This window comes from Desmodus rotundus, chromosome 5 (assembly GCF_022682495.2).
Source record: "Desmodus rotundus isolate HL8 chromosome 5, HLdesRot8A.1, whole genome shotgun sequence".
Taxonomy (NCBI): Eukaryota; Metazoa; Chordata; class Mammalia; order Chiroptera; family Phyllostomidae; genus Desmodus; species Desmodus rotundus.
This window is the reverse complement of record NC_071391.1, coordinates 137134869-137153231: the sequence shown is the minus strand read 5'-3', so window position 1 is coordinate 137153231 and position 18363 is coordinate 137134869. Positions and strand designations below refer to the sequence as shown.

At 39.6% G+C, this 18363-nt stretch overlaps 1 pseudogene; it reads right to left on the bottom strand.

Annotated features, from left to right (window-relative positions):
* Positions 1–8230: 8230 nt before the first annotated feature.
* On the bottom strand, positions 8231–10942 carry LOC128780857 (phosphatidylinositol N-acetylglucosaminyltransferase subunit P-like; annotated as a pseudogene).
* Between the last annotated feature and the right edge of the window lie 7421 nt (positions 10943–18363).

Sequence of the window (18363 nt, the reverse complement as noted above, 5' to 3'; positions counted from 1 at the left end):
CAGACGTAGTCAACAAGGGTCTAATCCAAAATTGAGATTTGGACAAAGAAAGGCTTTAAAAAACAGAAAAAGAGGGGGGGGCGGGTAGTGGATAGAGATATTTGCATGAATTTTTTCTCTGTCTCACTGAAAATACTAAAATAACATTTTATACAGCCTGTGCATGATGCAGCCCTGTCTCCCCACCCCCAGCCCCTTGAACATTCTCTAGCTCTGTTACTAATCTTGTAGGGCCAGCTCATAGAAAGTGTTATGCTAGGGTATGAAAGTAGTCATCACTGAAAAGAGCTGGGGAATTAATTTGTTCATTGTTCCATACCTAGTTAAATACCCAAGAATTAAAGCCATGCACATGAACGTTTGTGTATATGTTCAGGAAGTACAGAGACTATGTGTTACAGAAACCCCAAGCTTTTCAGCTAAGTGAGAAATTCTAGGTAGAGTGAGGTGCTGGATTCTGATATGGCCACTATTGTAATGGGGAGTCAGATGTGGTAGAACTTTATTGATACACACACACACACACACACACACACGAATATATATTAGTAAGAATATATATATTTCAATAAGAAAAACTGTTCACCCGAGTTTGGTTACTCCTCATTCTACAAGTAGAGACCTAAAGTTTTCTGAACGCTCCTCATTCAGAAAGCAACACGGTGTGGAGATGCAGCAGCTCAGAGAAGAGAGTGTTTCAGCATGGAGGGGCGGTTATCCGAGTCAGCTGCGTGGAGGTCAGCGCTGAGCCAGAGGCAACTAGGATTTGCAGCCTCAGAAGTCTTGTCTCCTGGAAGGCTGAGAACATGTCTTAAAACTATTTTACCTTTTTAACAGTGCTGAGCTGTGCTTTGTTCATTGTGGGTGCCCAATAAAGACTTGCTCATTAATTGCATATGTCAGTTAAAGCCATAGAACTGAGAAGCAAACCTGCTTTTGTGAGGACTCATTTGGGATGAAAGACTGGGAAGACAACAGAAAGAGCAGAGACAAAGAACATGAGAAGTAACCAAGAAGTGAGACACATTCGATCACTGGCATGAACAGTTGGAAAAGAGAACATTTCGCTCCTTACAACATGGAAAAGCAGTAGGGCTGGGTAATGAGAAAACAGTAAAATTTGTAGGTCTTTGAAGTGGAAAGGGTAAGAACCGGATGGAGAAAGAAGGTAGATTAATCAAATAAACATTTTGTTCTTAAACTGTGGCTCAGGGCAATTTATAGAACCTTAGAAATAGTCAAACAGCTAATATTTCACAAATGATAAACACTCAGAGAGGCTGGAGACTCTCATAAGGTAACAGCTAGTTACTGGCAAAGCCTGGACTCAGAATGTTTCTAATGAAATAACAGTCCAGTGCTATTTCCTGACTGTCCCTCTACACTTTTACCAGTAAAATCTGGTTAAAATGAACATCTAGACAGCTGTGATCATGTGCACGAAATCACAGGCACTCGGGCCAAAGCTCTCTCAATGGGCAGCAGGTACCATGATGGAATCAAGGGTCCCAGGTGGAGGGTTGTACTCACCCACATCCTCTGAAAACCCCTGGGAGGGAAGAGTCAAGCATAGTTTCATTTTTGAACTAGAGGTGGAAAGAGTGCACTCGCTTTTCCAAATGGTATTTGTGATTGTTATAATCAGAAAACATACATTTTTAAATGGTTTTTTAATGAAAGAGTGGGCAGATGGGAAGAGTTAAAGTGAATCCGGCTTTTTGCCAGTGTGACTTAGAATGAGGTTGTGCCAGATGAAAACCAGGCAGAGCTCAAGGGAAACCAGCTCCACTTTTCCTTCCCTCTGTTCTCTTTTGGTTTGGTTTATAGGTTGCTGGTTTGGTTTAAAGGTGAAAAGTTCTGTGCAAGGCACAGGGAAGACAATGCCTTCCTGGATGTGTTTTTCTTGACCTGGGGAGATGGCAGATCAGTTAAAGGAGGAAAAGAGAGAGAAAATGGACACTGGAGATTGTGACTTTAGACGAACGATTTTCCCCAGAAAGGAGAAGTTTTAACTTCTACAGCTTGGAACAGAGCATTCCAAAACAGATGGAAAGTCCTTGATAACTTGTCAGACGAAGTAAATTAAAACCTTCCCCAGTCCCATGGGTCAAACCCTGCTGTTCATGAATAACCTTCAAGTTGCTGTCCAGCTGTCTCTGGATGAATGAGTCTCCCAAAGACTTGGCAGTTTGGTCTGAAAAGATGTGCCATGTTGAAAGTGCCAGTTGTCCCTGCAAGGGAAACAGGGGTTTTTTTGTTGGGTTTTTTTTTGCCTCGGAGATCCTAGACCAGAAGTGTAGAAGAGCCCACAGATGTTTCTGCTAGCAGATTGTACTATAGCTCACACCCTCACTTTTTAACCAAAGAAACTCTATCCCTCAGGTCCACCCAGGAAGAAAACATCTTAGGGTACACAGCATGGAGTCCCATCCTTCACTCATGGCCATCTTCACTCTGGGAAGAACCGATGGTGTCTCTCCACAATGTCAGTAAGCTCATATCACTGAAACGCAGTAAGAGGGTTACCAAAACAGGAAGGCAGTGCCTTACTTGCTCTCTTGCTACTGTGAGAGGTTTCTTAGTGCAAGGAACTGAGCCTACCCCTGGCTTGGCCTTGCACAGCTGGGAGGCATTTCAGGAAAAAAGAAGCCATTGTCCCCGACAGGATACACGCTTTGAGAGCATGTCTCTTCATCAGCCCAACTTAGGTTGGCTTCTCTGCCTGTGGACCAACAAAGTCCTTCTCAACAAATGTCAAATGTTCTTGTGTTTTAAAATATCCCCAAGAACAAATGTAACTGAGGTAGATAATTGTAACATAGGCATCATTTTACCCAGCCTAATGCAATAAATATCAACTGAGTGGCTGACTTAAAAGAAATAATGCCATCTTCTACTGGAAAACTAATGTCAGACCCTGGTCACTGCCTTCCAGGAGCTTATCATCTAGTTGTCAGGGACCCAAGGCATGTCAGCTATGGACTCTGCCACACCAACTGTCTCCTATAGAAAGGAACCTGCCCTACCTATTGCTCCCTGCTCAGAGAGAAAGCACCAAGGTCTTCCATGTCCAGGAATGGCCACTGTCCAAGACCAGGGGCCGAGCCTAAGGGTCACCCCACCCCCATAGGCTAGGGGGTGCTCCATACCCCAGGAGGCTGACCTGTAGGTACTACACTTAAGGGGTTCCTTGCCCTCTGACTTGTAGTGGGGTTCAGCCAAATGGGAAAATCTAGCCAGAGATAAGAAGGAAGAGGACAAGTGATATTGGGATATTCACACCTCCATGAAGGTTGCATTCTTATAATGTGGCCCTGTAAATGTCACCCCTCTTCCACCTAGGCCTCACCTCTTTGGGCCTAGACCTGGTAACAACTTCCAACCCAGTGTTACTAGCACAAGGTAACACCAACCTTTTGTGGTTTTCCCACCAACCTTTGGAAATAATCCTTTTATCAAACACTCCTCAAAGCACCCAATGTGAATGTTCCCTGCTGAGCCCTTGACTGACAGAGGTTTACAAAACTCAAGTGTGCACTCTGCTATCTGGTTTCTTCTCTCGGTACTAGTAAATTCTGCTCAGTTCTATCAGCAAACACTCATTGCTTCACAGAGACAAGTTGGCCAAGAGGACATTAGCTCAAACTGGGCTAGTGTGAGGTGAGGGTGGTGGGGTGGTGGAAGAAGAGCAAGGGAGGCCTCAAAGAGCAAGAAAGCTTTACTGGCCTTAATGCCAGTAAATACATTGCATGAATGCTAAGTGAGAAAGACAACCTGGTAGCTACCTTCCCCAGGATAAAGTCTGGATCTGACCCGCTGTTGAGCAGGAAAGTTTTCCTTCTCAGATAAAATTAGTTTCTTTGGCTAAAAGTGCTTTGAGTTACACTACCACAAAATAATAATCAAAAGGTTCTCTTGGTGAGAAGCCATTGCTCTGCTCCAACCACACAGTTAATTTACCCAAACTAATGCAGCTGAAGCAGGGTGGGAGTGGAATCTTCTTTTCTACGTTATTTTTGCCTTTTAAATATTGATAAGCTCTCAAAAAGCAAAGGTTAGTGAGCATATCAAGCTATGTTCCTCTTTCAGCCTTTAGAATGAGGTTAGGGACAGTGGGTAGGCTGTAGGCAGTAGGGCTATTTTTGTTTTTGTGACAATTTACCATCTCTGAACACACTAATGGGGAAAATTACATTGTAAATTTTCTGAAAAGGAGACTAAAAGGGTCTCAAATGATCCAAAGCTGTCTCTCGCCTCTAAGAAAAATATCCTCCTTCACCTCTTTGGTGTGTATTGTTTTGTCTATTTGGGATCTGGCTTTTAAAGCAGGTTTCCCAATGGGCAGATTCAACAGCAGTCTAAGATAGAAATGCCTTATTTCCTACCTAACATTCAAATGGAAAAACACAGGATCTCACTCTGGCCAGCGTGACTCAGTTGGTTGGGCATCTTCCTGCAAAGCAAAAGGTTTGATTTCTAGTCAAGGGCACATGTCTGGGTTGTGGGTTCGGTTCCTGGTCCAGGTCTGTACAGCAGGCAACCAGTCGATGTTTCTCCCTTACACTGATGTTTTTTTCCCTATCTTTCTCCCTCCCTTCCCCTCTCTCTCACTGAAAAAAAAATGGAAGACAGGATCTGAATTTATTTGTTTTCCCTCATTTCTTTAAGAAAAGGATATACTGGTTTCTTTACTCACCAGTCTTTTCGCAACAGGCATTTAAAAGAAAGAATCATGTGGTAATTATTAATTTTGCATGGGATCAACTCTGGCCTCAGCTTTCATTTGGGATGCAGTTACATGAAAAACAGATTGCGTTAATTTCATTCCCTCTGGGGTTGCTTGGCAACAAGGCCTTGTTCCAGATCATCTCCTTTCCTTGGCCCAGAGTGATCTCTTTGGGGTGTCGCTCATGCTAAGGCAATCATCACACTGTTGCTGTCACTTCTGAATGTGCCCCTGTGGTCCTGATAGCACAGGCTATTGGTGGCTTTGCCCCAGTCATTCTGTCTGGGGTCTGTATAACCCCTGGGCTTGTCAGCACAGAAAACGATGCTTGGGAAATTTGGGATTCAAACAATTAAGGTTAGAGAAAAAAGAGAGAGAGCATAAGCAATGTCTGAGGTAATACTGAAGAGCAGTAAGGCTGAGATGGGATAAATACTGATGTTCCTTTAAAAAAACCCACATAACTATGTTGTGTTTTGGAAATCTTTTAAAGCTATATTGCTAAATGATAAATGCAATGTCCACAGCAGAATGCATTGGATGCTAGCTTGTGGCGGGGAGGCGGGGTGGGGGTGGGGGATAGGGAGAAGAGGGGAAGGTATGAAAATATTTTGTTTATGTTTGCATAAAGAAAAATGCAGGTGGCCACCTGTAAGTGTTTGTGAGCAGTGAGAGTGATGGACTAGAAAGGGCAGAGGTGTGAACAAGATTTTTCACCTGCATGTTATCTAGTTAAAAAAATTTAAAATTAAAATTAAACAAGTGTTGGAAACTCAGTGCTAATTTTTTAAGGTTTGGCAGTGTTGAGAAAGTTGGGTAGACTATATAGAAATTCATTGCTGTTTTTGTAACTTTTTTTGGTGAGTCTGAAATTATTTCAAAATTACAGTTAAAAGAAATGTTTTCAATGTTAGCAACCCCAGCAAATTTTTTAGGCTTTCCTTCCTGTTTAACATCATTCTTGCTCTCTTTCATGAAGGGAGCTGGTCTGCACATTTAGAACATTTTGAGTGACTTGGTAGAAGATGGGGGCATCTTAGAGCATTTTGAGCTGCAGAGAAAAGCCCTCAGCTAGGACCATTAGCCTTAATCAGAGTGCAGTTCCGTCCACATCCCAGATGGCTTCAGTTGTGGTCCCTAAAGGTCTGAGGAGAAATAAGTGACAGCCTCCTGAGGGACCGGCCTCACAGAGTATGGCACTCCCATTATGAGCATCACTCTTCAATTCATATAAGCCCTCACTTGTGCCTTCATGATTTTCCTGGGCAGCCTTTAGTACTTTCTCTCATCTCTGCAGCAGGCAACCATCTCCACATCTTCTGAATGATTCTATTTTTATCTTTCTCTGTGAAACTAAGCTCCTTGAGGGCAAGTACAGTGGCCGAGTCATAGACCTACACAGCTTCCTTGCATAGCATAACACATCCTTTCTTCCTAAGCCTTTATTTTGAAATAACTATAGATTCAAATGAAGTTGCAAAAAATATACAGAGAAGCTATAAATGCTTATACTTTTAAAGAAGAAAATTGTTTAATAAATAACCTAACTTTTTACCTGAAGTAACTGGAAAAAGAAGAGCAAACTAAATCCAAAGCAGGTGGAAGGAAGGAGGAGGGGGTAGAGATTAGAGAAGAAATAAATGAAACAGAATAGAAAAACAGTATAGAAAATCAATAAAAGCAAAAGTTGGTTCTTTGAAAAGATCAACAAAATTGATGAGCATTTACCTAGACAGACAAAGATAAAAGGAGAGAAGACTCATATTACTACCAACCTTACAAAAATGAAAAAGACTATGAAGGGAAAACTGTGCAATTGTATTCCAACAAATTAGATGATGTAGATGAAATGGAAAAATTTCTAGGAAGACAAAAGCTACTGAAACTGAGTCAATAAGAAACAGAAAATCAAAACCACAATGAGATATCACTTCACACCCACTTGGATGGCTATAATCGAAAAGACACAATAACGTGTTAGTGAGGATGTGGTGGAGTCAGAACTTTCACACACCGATGCTGGGAATGTACAATAGTACAGCACCTTGGAAAATTGTGTCAGTCCTTCAAAAAGTTAAACATAGAACTACCACATGACCTAGAAATCCCACTCATACATACATACTCAAGAAAATTGAAACATATGTTCAAAAAAAAACCTGGTTCATAAATGTTCATAGCAGCATTATTTATAATAGGCAAAATCTGGAAACATTCTAGATGTCCATCAACTAATGAATCAATAAACACAATATGGCATGTCTATATAATGGAATATTATCCAGCCACAGAAAGGAATGAAGTACTGGTGCATGCGACAATATGGATGAATCTTGAAAACATGCCAGGTGAAAGATGCCAGGCACAAAGGAACACATATTGTGTGATTACACTTATGTGAAATAACAAGAATAGGCAAATCAACAGAGGCGGAAATTAGTGGTTTCTAGAGGACAGGGAAGGGGAGACCGGGGAGTGATTGCTAATGCATATGGGGTTTCTTTTGGGGTGATGAAAGTGTTCTGAAATTAGTGGTGACTGTAGCATATCTGTGACTACACTAAAATGCTTGCAGGGGTGTCCAGCCTGAGGCCCATGGGCTGCACGCAGCTCAGGATGGCTATGAATGCAGCCCAACACAAAATCATAAATTTACTTAAAACATTATCAGATTTTTTTGTGATTATGTGTTGCAGTGTATTTCATGCATGGCCCAAGACAACCCTTCTTCTTCCAGTGTGGCCCAGAGATGCCAAAAGGTTGGATACCCCTGCTTAAAGGCTGAATTTTAGGGCATATGAATTATATGTCCATAAGAAAAAAGAATGCAGAATAGCAATGGCTAGTGCCTTTTTAAATGTAATGAGAGATTCCATTTACTCTTTACTTATTTCCCCCAATTGTAACACCTTCCGTAACTATAGTATCATATCCCAACCAGGAGAATGACATTAGTGCAATTCATAAAGCTTATTCTAATTTCACCAACTTTATATTCACCCATATGTGTGTGTGAGCATGTAGTCCTATGCAGTTTCATCACATGTGTATATTCGTGTAATCACCACTACAGTCACAATACAGACCTGTTTCATCATCACACAGTTCCTTCCTGCTGCCTGTCCGTACTCATGCCCTCCCTTTCCCCCTCATCCCTAATCCCTAGCCACCACCAATCTCTTCTCTATCTCTAGTTTATTTCAAAATTTTAACATAAATTGTTATATGTTATACACAGTGTTGTATAAATGTAACTTTCTGAGTTTGGCTTTTTTCACTCAGCATAATTCCCTTGAGGTCCATCCAAGTTGTATATACCAATAATTCACCCCTTTTATTTATTTATTTTTGTAGTATAGTATTTTTGTCATGTCCATAATAACTAATATATAAGAATATTTATAATATAATCATAACAATCTAAGAGAAGTGCAACTTTTCTTTATTTACATCTCAATCCTAGGTATTAATAAGAGAGATAGTCAAAATAATTATGGTCAAACTTATTATTTCAAAAACATATACACAAATTCTTGGTGTCAGTATGTCTACATATCATTTGGATTTTGGTGTTCTTTGGATGAAAAAAAGAATATTTGCTTTACTTCACTAAAAGGAATATCCCATAACGCTGGGATGGCCTCTCTTAATATTTATCCTGCTGTTGATTTTTAGCATAGTTCTTGTTACGAATGGAGTTCAGTAAACTGGTACTCATCTTGTTAACTCTAAATTAAAGAGTAGATAGCTGGGGGGAGTTCTGGCCAAGATGGACGCGTATGTAGATACACTTTGCTTTGCTTCTTTGTACAACCAAAAGAAGGATACCAACCAATTTAAAGACAAAAAACAACCAGAACTGCCAGAAAATCAAACTGCATGGAAGTCTGACAACCAAGGAGTTAAAGAAGAAACATTCATCCAGACTGGTAGGAGGGGCAGAGTCAGGAAGCTGTGGGGAGAGGAAGTGTGGCAAGGCAGTGACTGGCAAACTGGGCGGATAAGTCGGGAGGAACAACTGGGGAGCAAGACAAACCGCACAACCCATGGTTCCAGCGCAGGCAAAGAAAGCCTCAAAGCCTCTGGCTGTAAAAACCTGTGGGGGATGCTTGGTGGGAGAAACTCCCAGTCTCACAGGAAGTCCATGGGAGAGACCCACCCACCTGGGAATCAGCACCTGAAAGGACACAATCCACTTGTGGGAAGTGAGGGAAGTGACAGAAAGTGGGGCAAGTGGCATTGTTCCCTCTCTGACCCTTCCCCCTCATACAGAGCCACAATGCAGTGAAGTGGGTTGTCCCACCCTGGTGAGTACCTAAGGCTCCACCCCTTATAACCTAACAGGGGTGCCAAGGCAAAGAAATATGGCCCAAATGAAAGGACAGATCAAAACTCCAAAAATAGAACTAAGTGATGAAGGGATAGACAGCCTATCAGATGCAGAGTTCAAAACACTGGTAATCAGGATGCTCACAAAACACTGGTAATCATTGGTTGAATATGGTCACAAAATAGAGGAAGAAGTGAAGGCTACGTAAAGTGAAATAAAGAAAAATATACAGGAAACCAACAGTGAAGGAAAGGAAACCAGGACTCAAACCAATGGTTTGGAACAAGAGGAAGAAATAAACATCCAACCAGAACAGAATGAAGAAACAAGAATTCGAAAAAATGAGAAGAGGCTGAGGACCCTCTGGGACAACTTTAAATGTTCCAACATCCGAGTCATAGGGGTGCCAGAAGGAAAAGAGGAACAGCAAGAAAATGAAAACTTATTTGAACAAATAATGAAGGAAAACTTCCCCAATCCGGCGAGGGAACTAGACTTGCAAGTCCAGGATGCTCAGAGAGTCCCAAAGAAGTTGGATTCAGGAAGAAACAAACAAAGACACATCATTATTAAGCTACCCAAGATTAAAGATAAGGAGAGACTCTTAAAAGCAGCAAGAGAAAAGGTGAGAGTTACCTACAAAGGAGTTCCCATAAGACTATCAGCTGATTTCTCAAAAGAAACCTTACAGGCAAGAAGGGGCTGGAAAGAAGTATTCAAAGTCATAAAGGCAAGGACCTACATCCAAGATTACTCTACCCAGCAAAGCTATCATTTAGAATGGAAGAGCAGATAAAGTGCTTCCCAGATAAGATCAAGTTAAAGGAGTTCATCATCACCAAGCCCTTATTATATGAAATGTTAAAGGGACTTATCTAAGAAAAAGAAGAAGATCAAAAACTATGAACAGTAAAATGATAACAAACTCACAACTATCAACAACTGAACCTAAAAAATAAAAACAAAAACTAATCAAACAAGTACAACAGGAATAGAATCACAGAAACGGAGATCATGTGGAGCAGGGGTGTCAAACTCATTTTTACCAGGGGCCACATGAGCCTTGCAGTTGCCTTCAAAGGGCCAAATATAATTTTAGGACTGTATAAATGTAAATACTCATTAACATTTACACGGGAGCTGCTGCTGGGTAGAAACAAGGTGCTGGGCCAGATAAAACAAGGTGGAGGGGTCGGATTCAGCCCATGGGCCTTGTGTTTGCCACCTGTGACCTGGAGGGTTGTATCAGTGGGGAGAGGGAAGGTGAGAATGGGGGAAAAGCTATAGGGAATAAGGAGCATAATTGTCAGGCACAAAATAGGGGGAGGTTAAGAATAGTATAGGGAATGGAGAAGCCAACTAACTTATTTGTACAACCCATGGACATGAACTAAAGGAGGGGAGTGCTGGAGGCAGGGTGCCAAGTAGAAGGGGATAAAGGGAGAAAAAATGGGACAAATGTAATAGCATAATAGAATATACTTAAAAAATAAAAGCCCTCTAAATAAAAAAATAAAAGAGTACATAGGTAGTGGTTGTAACCAATTACTATAGAAAAAAGAAGATATATAGGTAATGCAACTGTCCAACATTTTTGAGACCAAAAGTTTAAGCTAAAGAGTTCAGCCAAGATTCAGGAATAAAAGCCCACAGGAAATATAATGTGAAGTCAAATTAAGAGCTTAAGAACAAAGCCATAAATTGCTCTTTCCGGCAATGATGATGGTGAATATCCCACAATTTCCCCAGGGACTTTAGACAATTTCAGCACTGAGTCCTCTGCACAAGCACATTTGGGTGGGGGTGGAGAGGAAAATGATGAGGGAAAAGCCAGGGTGCAATGGTGTCCCCATCCTGGGCACAGGGGCATGGGACCCTCTCTAGGGCTGTGGAGGGACCATTCTCAACCTTTTTGTTTTAAAATAAATTTTTACTTTTAGAATAGTTTTAAGATTAACAGAATTATTGTTAAGATAGTACAGGGAGTGCTTATACACACCCATATCCTGTTCCCTCTATCCCTAGCATTTCTCATCAGTATGGTACATTTGACACAATTAATGTACCAATTTTGATCCATTCTAATTAACTAATCCATGCTTGAGATTTCCACGCTTTCTCCCTGCCATCCCTTTTCTTTATTGGGATTCCATCCAGGATACCACATAATGTTTGTAGTCGTATCTCAGGCTCTGCTTGACTGCAGCTGTTTCTCAGACTTCCCTTGTTTCTTGATGACCCTTGAGAATTTTAAGGAGGCCTGCTCTGATGTTTTGTAGAACGTCTGTCCGTTGTAATCTGTCTGATGTTTTCCTCATGGTTATGCTGGGGTAAAGTGCTTTGGGGAGGAAAACCAGAGAGGTGAGTCCCATCCTTCCCACATCATAACAAGGGAACATACTACCAATATGACTTGTCACTGCTCATGTCACTCTTAACCTCCTGGTTGAGACAATGTTTTCAGATTTCTCTACTGCAAAATTACTCCTTTTTTTCCCTCGCCCTTTTCATGCTGTGCTCTTCGGAAGAAAGTCACTATGCACAGACCACATTTAAGGAGTGGGAAATGTGTTACCCTCTTACAAGCAATATATCTGCATTAATTATTTGCAAGTCTTCTGTACGGGAGACAGATCTAAACTACCCAATTTACTAATTTACTCAATCATTTATTTACATCCATATGGACTCATGAATATTTATTTTAATACTTAGGGTAACAATACAATACTATTTTATTCATTTTATTGCTCAAATTGTCCCAGCTTTGGCCATTAGGAGCTCTTTCATTTGCCTCCTATATCCCTTTGACATATGACCACCACTAAGCATTGTTTTTTTTTTTTTTAAATTGGTGGTTTTTTGGTGGGAGGGGCTTTTTTTAAACTTCCTCACACTAGAAAATGCTCTAGGCTCAAATTATATCTTTCCTGTCCTATTCCTAGTATCAGCCTTTTCTCCATGAAGCACTGATTCCTTTTATTGGTGAATTAGAAACCAAGAGCTGGGATCTAGGTATGTTTATTGGTACTGGGATCTCATTTCTTTTAGGTTCTCCCAGTTGACAGAGCAAATAAATATAGGTGTGTATACTAACCCATATATATATCTTTATGTTGTACCTAAAGTAATCTCTTATACCCATATTAAGCTAAACATGAGTTTGTACTGATATTTCTAACTCTTACTGTTGAATTCCAGAAGTATTTGTGTATATTTTTGTATATTTGGATAATTCTAGACCCTTCCCCTTGCTTATCTGTAACCTTCCACTCCAACAATAGCCTGGCTCCCATCACCCATCATTCATTTATTTAATTCTTCAGTTCCGGTAAAGTACATGCATAGTGGTTTCAGAATTGCTAACCCACAGCCCCATGGGAAATGGTAGTTCGTACAATTCCCTTTGCTTTCAGTCTCACAGACTCCTCTCATTTCCAAAATCACTGAGGTCAGTACCTTGTTTCCCAACCTCCTTTAGTGAGGTTGTTTCATACATTTGGAATATATTTATATTCTTTAATCACATTCTGTATTCTATCATGGGATCTCTAAACTACTAGATGATTTTTTTAAATTTGCATACCTCGATATTTACTTTGTGATGCAAAGCTCTATGGGTTTTGAAAAAATACTAATGTCTTATATTCACCATTATAGCACCATACAGAATAATTTCAATGCAAAAAATTCCCCATGTTTCACCTTTTCAATCCTCCCCTACCCTGAACCCCTGGTAGCCACTGATCTGTTTACCATCTCTATAGTTTTGCCTCTTCCAGAATTCCATAATTGGGTTCGTACAGTATGTTGGGGTTTTTTCAGACTGGCTTCTTTCACTTAGTAGTATGCATTTATGATTCACCAGTGTCTTGAACAGCTTGTTTCTTCTTTATTGCTGTGTAATATCTCACTGTTACCATTCACCATTCACCTGTTGAAGGACATGTTGGCTGTTTCCAGGTTTTGGTAGTTAGGAATCCAACTGTTGTGAGCATTCACATGCAGGTTTTTGTGTGGCCATAATTTTCAAAGCAGTTTGGGGCACCAGTTTTCAAATCAGAAGCATGACTAATGGATCATCTGATAAGACTGTGTTTAGTTTTATAAGAAACTGCTAAAACTGTCTTCCAAAACCACTTTGGATTTCCAACAATGAACAAGAGTCTCTGTTTCTCCTTACCTTCTCCAGCAATTGGTATTCAGTTTTGGGTTTTTTTTAAAGCCATTCTAATAAGTATGTGGTAGTATCACCTTGTTGTTGTAATTTGAAATTTCCTAATGACAAATGATGTTGAGTATCTTTTCATATACTTATTTACCGTTTGTAGATCTTCTTGGGTGAGATATCTGTTCCATTCCTTTATTAATTTTTAACTGGGTTGTTTTCTTATTGTTGAGTTGTAGATATATTTTTGTATACTTTATATACAAGTCCTGTATCAGGTATGTGCTTTGCAAATATTTTCTCTAAGTTCTTGGCTTGTTTTTTCATTGTTTTAAGTGTCTTTTTCAAAGAAGACATTTTTAATTTAATAAAGTCAAACATTAATTTTTCTTTCCTGGATAATGCTATTGTTGTTGTATTTAAAAACTGACCAGTGTAGCTCAGTTGGTTGGATGTCATCTGGCAAAGCAAGAAGTTGCCAGTGTAGTTGCTTGCCTGGGTTGTGGGTTCAGTACCCAGTTGGAGCACATAAGAGAGGCAACCAATCAATGTTTCTCTCTCACATTGATGTTTCACTCCCTCTTTTTCACTCTCCCTCCCCCCTCTCTAAAAATAAATAAATAAAATCTTTTTTTAAAAAACCCTCATAACTAGACCCAAGGCCATGAAGATTTTCTCCTATATCTTTAAGAAGTTTTATAGTTTTGCATTTTATATTTTAGTCTATGATCCATTTTAGTTACTTTTTATAGAAGGTGAAAGGTCTGTGTCTAGGTTTGCTTCTTTGCACATGAACAGCCTTCATCATTTGTTCAGTCACCACTTATTGAAAAGACTATCCTTTCTCCATTGAATCACCTTTGCTCTTTTGCCAAAAGTAAGGTGGTTACATTTGTGTGGGTCTATTTCTGGGTTCTGTATTTTTTTTCATTGATCTATGTGTCTATTCTTTCATCAATACCATGTTATTTTGATTAACGAAGCCTTATAATAACTCTTGAAAATGGGTAATGTTAGCCTTCCAACTTTGTTCTTTTTCTTCAGTATTGTGTTTGATTATTCTAGGTCCTTTGCCTTTACATATAAACTTTAGAATCAGCTTGTTGTAAATGGTGTTGGAAGATCTGGACAGCTACATGCAAAAAAATGAAACTCAACCACCAACTTACACCATGCACAAAAATAAACTCAAGATGGATAAAAGACTTAAATATAAGTCACGACACCATAAAAGTCCTAGAGGAGAACATAGGCAGGAAAATGTCATATATTCCATACAGCAATATTTTCACCAATGTCCCCCAAAGCAAGAGACATAAAGGAAAGAGTAAACAAATAGGACTTCATCAAAATAAAAATCTTCTGCACAACTAAAGAAAACATCAGCAAAATGAAAAGGGAACCAACTCTATGGGAAAATATATTTGCCAATGATACCTCAGACTAGGGTTTGATCTCCAATAAGTAAAGAGCTCACATTACTCCACTCCAGGAAGACAACCAAATTAAAAAATGGGCAAAGGACTTGAACAGACACTTCTCCAAGGAGGACATACAGAGGGCCCAGAGACATATGGAAGGATGCTCAGCATCACTAGCCATCAGAGAGATGCAAATTAAAACCACAATGAGATACCACTTCACACCAATCAGAATGGCTGTGATAAACAAATAAACAACAAGTGCTGGCGAGGTTGTGTAGAAAAGGGAACCCTAGTGCACTGTTGGTGGGAATGCAGACTGGTGTAGCCACTGTGGAAAACAGTATGAAGTTTCCTCAGAAAACTAAAAATGGAACTGCCTTTTGATCCTGCAATTCCACTGCTGGGATTATACCCTAAGAATCTTGAAACACCAATTCAAAAGAACTTATGCACCCCAATGTTCACAGCAGCACAGTTTATAATAGCCAAGTGTTGGAAGCAACCTAAGTGCCCATCAGTAAACGAGGAGATCAAAAAACTGTGGTACATTTATAGTTTTCTGAGGAAATTCCATATTGTTTTCCACAGTGGCTGCACCAGTCTGCATTCCCACCAACAGTGCACTAGGGTTCCCTTTTCTCTGCACCCTCACCAAACTTGTTTGTTGATTCATTACACAGTGGAATACTAAGCAGCAGAAAGAAAGAAAGAAGGAGCTCCTACCCTTCACAACACCATGGATGGATCTGGAGAGCATTATGCTAAATGAGATAAACCAGGTGGTGAAAGACAAATACCATCTGCTCTCACCTATGAGTGGAACCTAACCAACGAAACAAACAAGCAAGCAAAATATAACCAGAGACATTGAAATAAAGAACTAACTGACAGTAACTAGAGGGACAGGGGAAGGGGATAACGAGGGAAAAAAAGGGGAAGGGTCATTAAGGAACATGTATAAAGGACCCATGAACAAAGCCAAAGGAGAGTTGGATCGAGAGTGGGAGGTGGGGATGGGCGGGGCAGGAGGTGCAGTGGGGGGAAATGGAGACAACTGTACTTGAACATCAATTTTAAAAAAGAATCATTTTGTTGTTATCTATGAAATAGCTTCCTGAGATTTTTATGTTGATTATATTGAAGCTACAGATTAAGTTGGAAAGTATTGATATCTTAACAATATTGAGTCTTCCAATCCATGAACATAGACTATATGTTCATTTATTTAGATCTTCTTTTATTTCTTTTCATTAGTGTTTTCTAATTTTCTCCATGTAGGTTCTGGACATATTTTGTTAGCCTTATACCTAAGTATTTCATTAATTCGGGTGCTATTGTAAATGGAATTCCTTTTTGAAATTTGAAATTCCAATAGTTCACTGGTGTCATATAGGAAAGCAATTGAATTTCGTACACTAGCTTTGTATCCTACGACTTTGCTATACTCACTTACTAGATCTAGGAGGTGTTTTTGTTGGTTCTTTGGGATTTTCATGTCATCCATGAAGAGTTCTATTTCTTTCTTTCTAATTTATACATGTTTTATTTCCTTTTCTTGCCATAATGCACTAGGTAGGAGTTTCAGTACAACGTTCAATAGAAGTAGTGAGAGAGAACTTCCTTGCCTTGTTCTTAATCATAGAGGGAAAGCTTTCAGCTTCTCAGTGTTAAGTATGATTTAACTGTAAGTCTTTTGTAGGTGATCTTTGTCAAATTGAGGAAGTTCCCTTCTATTCCCAGTTTTCTGAGTTTTCTTCATGAATGACTGTAGAAATTTTAATTAACTATACATTTACATGCAGTTGTAAGAAAGAATACAGAGAGATCCGTGTAGTGTTTACCCAGTTTCCCCCAAAGCTAACATCAATATTACAATGAGAATATTGGCATTACTACCCACCAATTTTATTCAGATTTTTTTAGTTTAACTTGTACTCACATGATCAGGTTTGTATATTTACCACCACAGTCAAGATACAGAACAGCCACATAAGCACAAGGACTTCTCTTGTTGCCTTTTATAACCACACCCATCCCCATCCTGTCCTTTTTTCCTACATCCCTAATCCCTGGTACCCAATGATCTGTTCTCCATTTCGACAGTTTCATTATTTTAGGAATGTTACATAAACTGAAATGTACAATGTATAACTTTTTGGATGGGCTGGATTTTTTGGACTCAGCATAACTTGAGTTCTATCCAAGTTGCTCTGTGTATCAATAGTTCATTCCTTTCCATCGCTGCATAGTATTCTAGGCTATAGCACTACCACGGTTTGTTTCACCATTCATCTGTTGAAGGACACCTAGATTATTTCTGCTTTCTAACTATTATGAATACAACTGCTATAAACATTCATGTACAAGTCTTCATGTGTGTGTGAGCATAGGGTTTTTATTACTCTAAAATAAATATTCAAGGAGTTCAATTGCTGGGTCATGTGATAAGTGAGTGTTCAGTTTTGTAAGAAACTGCCAAAATGTTTTCCAGAATGGCTTTACCAGTTTACATTCTCACCAGCAATGTATGAGTGATTCAGTTTTCCTGCATCCTTGCCAGCATTTGGTGTTATCACTAATTTTATTTTAGCCATTCTGCTAGATGTGTACATGCTTTCTTTTGGAAAGACATGAACGTCTTTGTGCCTGGTCCAAGTTAGGCTCTTTGAATATGAAGTAGGCCCAGCTCCTGCATGCAAGAGCATGGAGAGGCAAGACTAAAGCATGAGAGGAAGCCTATTCCTCCAAAGTCATGACTATAAACCCTACAGACTGACTAGTAACAATGTGTGTTTCTTTGATAAACCCTGAGCCCCTAACAAGAACCTGTTGTCAGGGAAATCTCTGTGGCACCTAGAGGGTAAAAAAAAAAAAGAAACAACTCTGTGAAAGGGGTAGGGAAGGAAATCATTATCTGGATCCAGCAGAGGCTCAAAGGCAACTGTTTGAAACTCCAGGTGAAGAAATGACATGTACTCTCTGGGTATCCTAACAGGGAATCAGATTCTGTGTGTGTTTTGAAAAGAAATAGGACAAAGCTAACAAAATGCCCCCTGTGGCAAAATGGGACCGATTTTCAACCTGAGAGTATGCCCTTTTTAGTGGATTTTGTTAAAGTAGATTCCTAGTTTATTATCCAAGTTCGGTTCTCTTATTTTCCTCAACTTCCTTCTGTTGTATCCAGCCAGGGCATTAAGCCCCATTCAGTGACAGTTGTGAATATAGATAAAACCATGTTACTGTATAGTTCAACTTGATCTCAGTTACCTAAGGAGTAGGGGGGCCTTGATGTGTCAAAAAATATTCGGCTTTAAACAAAATAACTCTCTAGACAAAGGTCAGTTTTGTCTGGAATGACAGAACACTCTGCTCCGGAACTCATACAGGCATAATGCTATCACGGGACTCTCTGTCCTTCCTGGCATTCTTTCTCCACCCCTGCCTTTCTGACCTTCACCACAGGGACACCTATTGTCTGCACTCTGGTATTATTTTTCAAAAAAAGTATTTATTTATATTCCACACTACTCCAAAAGAAGCTTAAAAAATTATTTAAAGTTCCTACATAAAACAGAACAGCAAAGAGGAAAATAGAACCAAAACTAGTTAAAGGGGCAGAAAAGTAGGTGTAGCCAAATTAGTATTTATCATCCACAATGATTATATTTTGCTTTCAAGACTGTTCTTAGCTTCTAATACTCAAATGTAACTATAC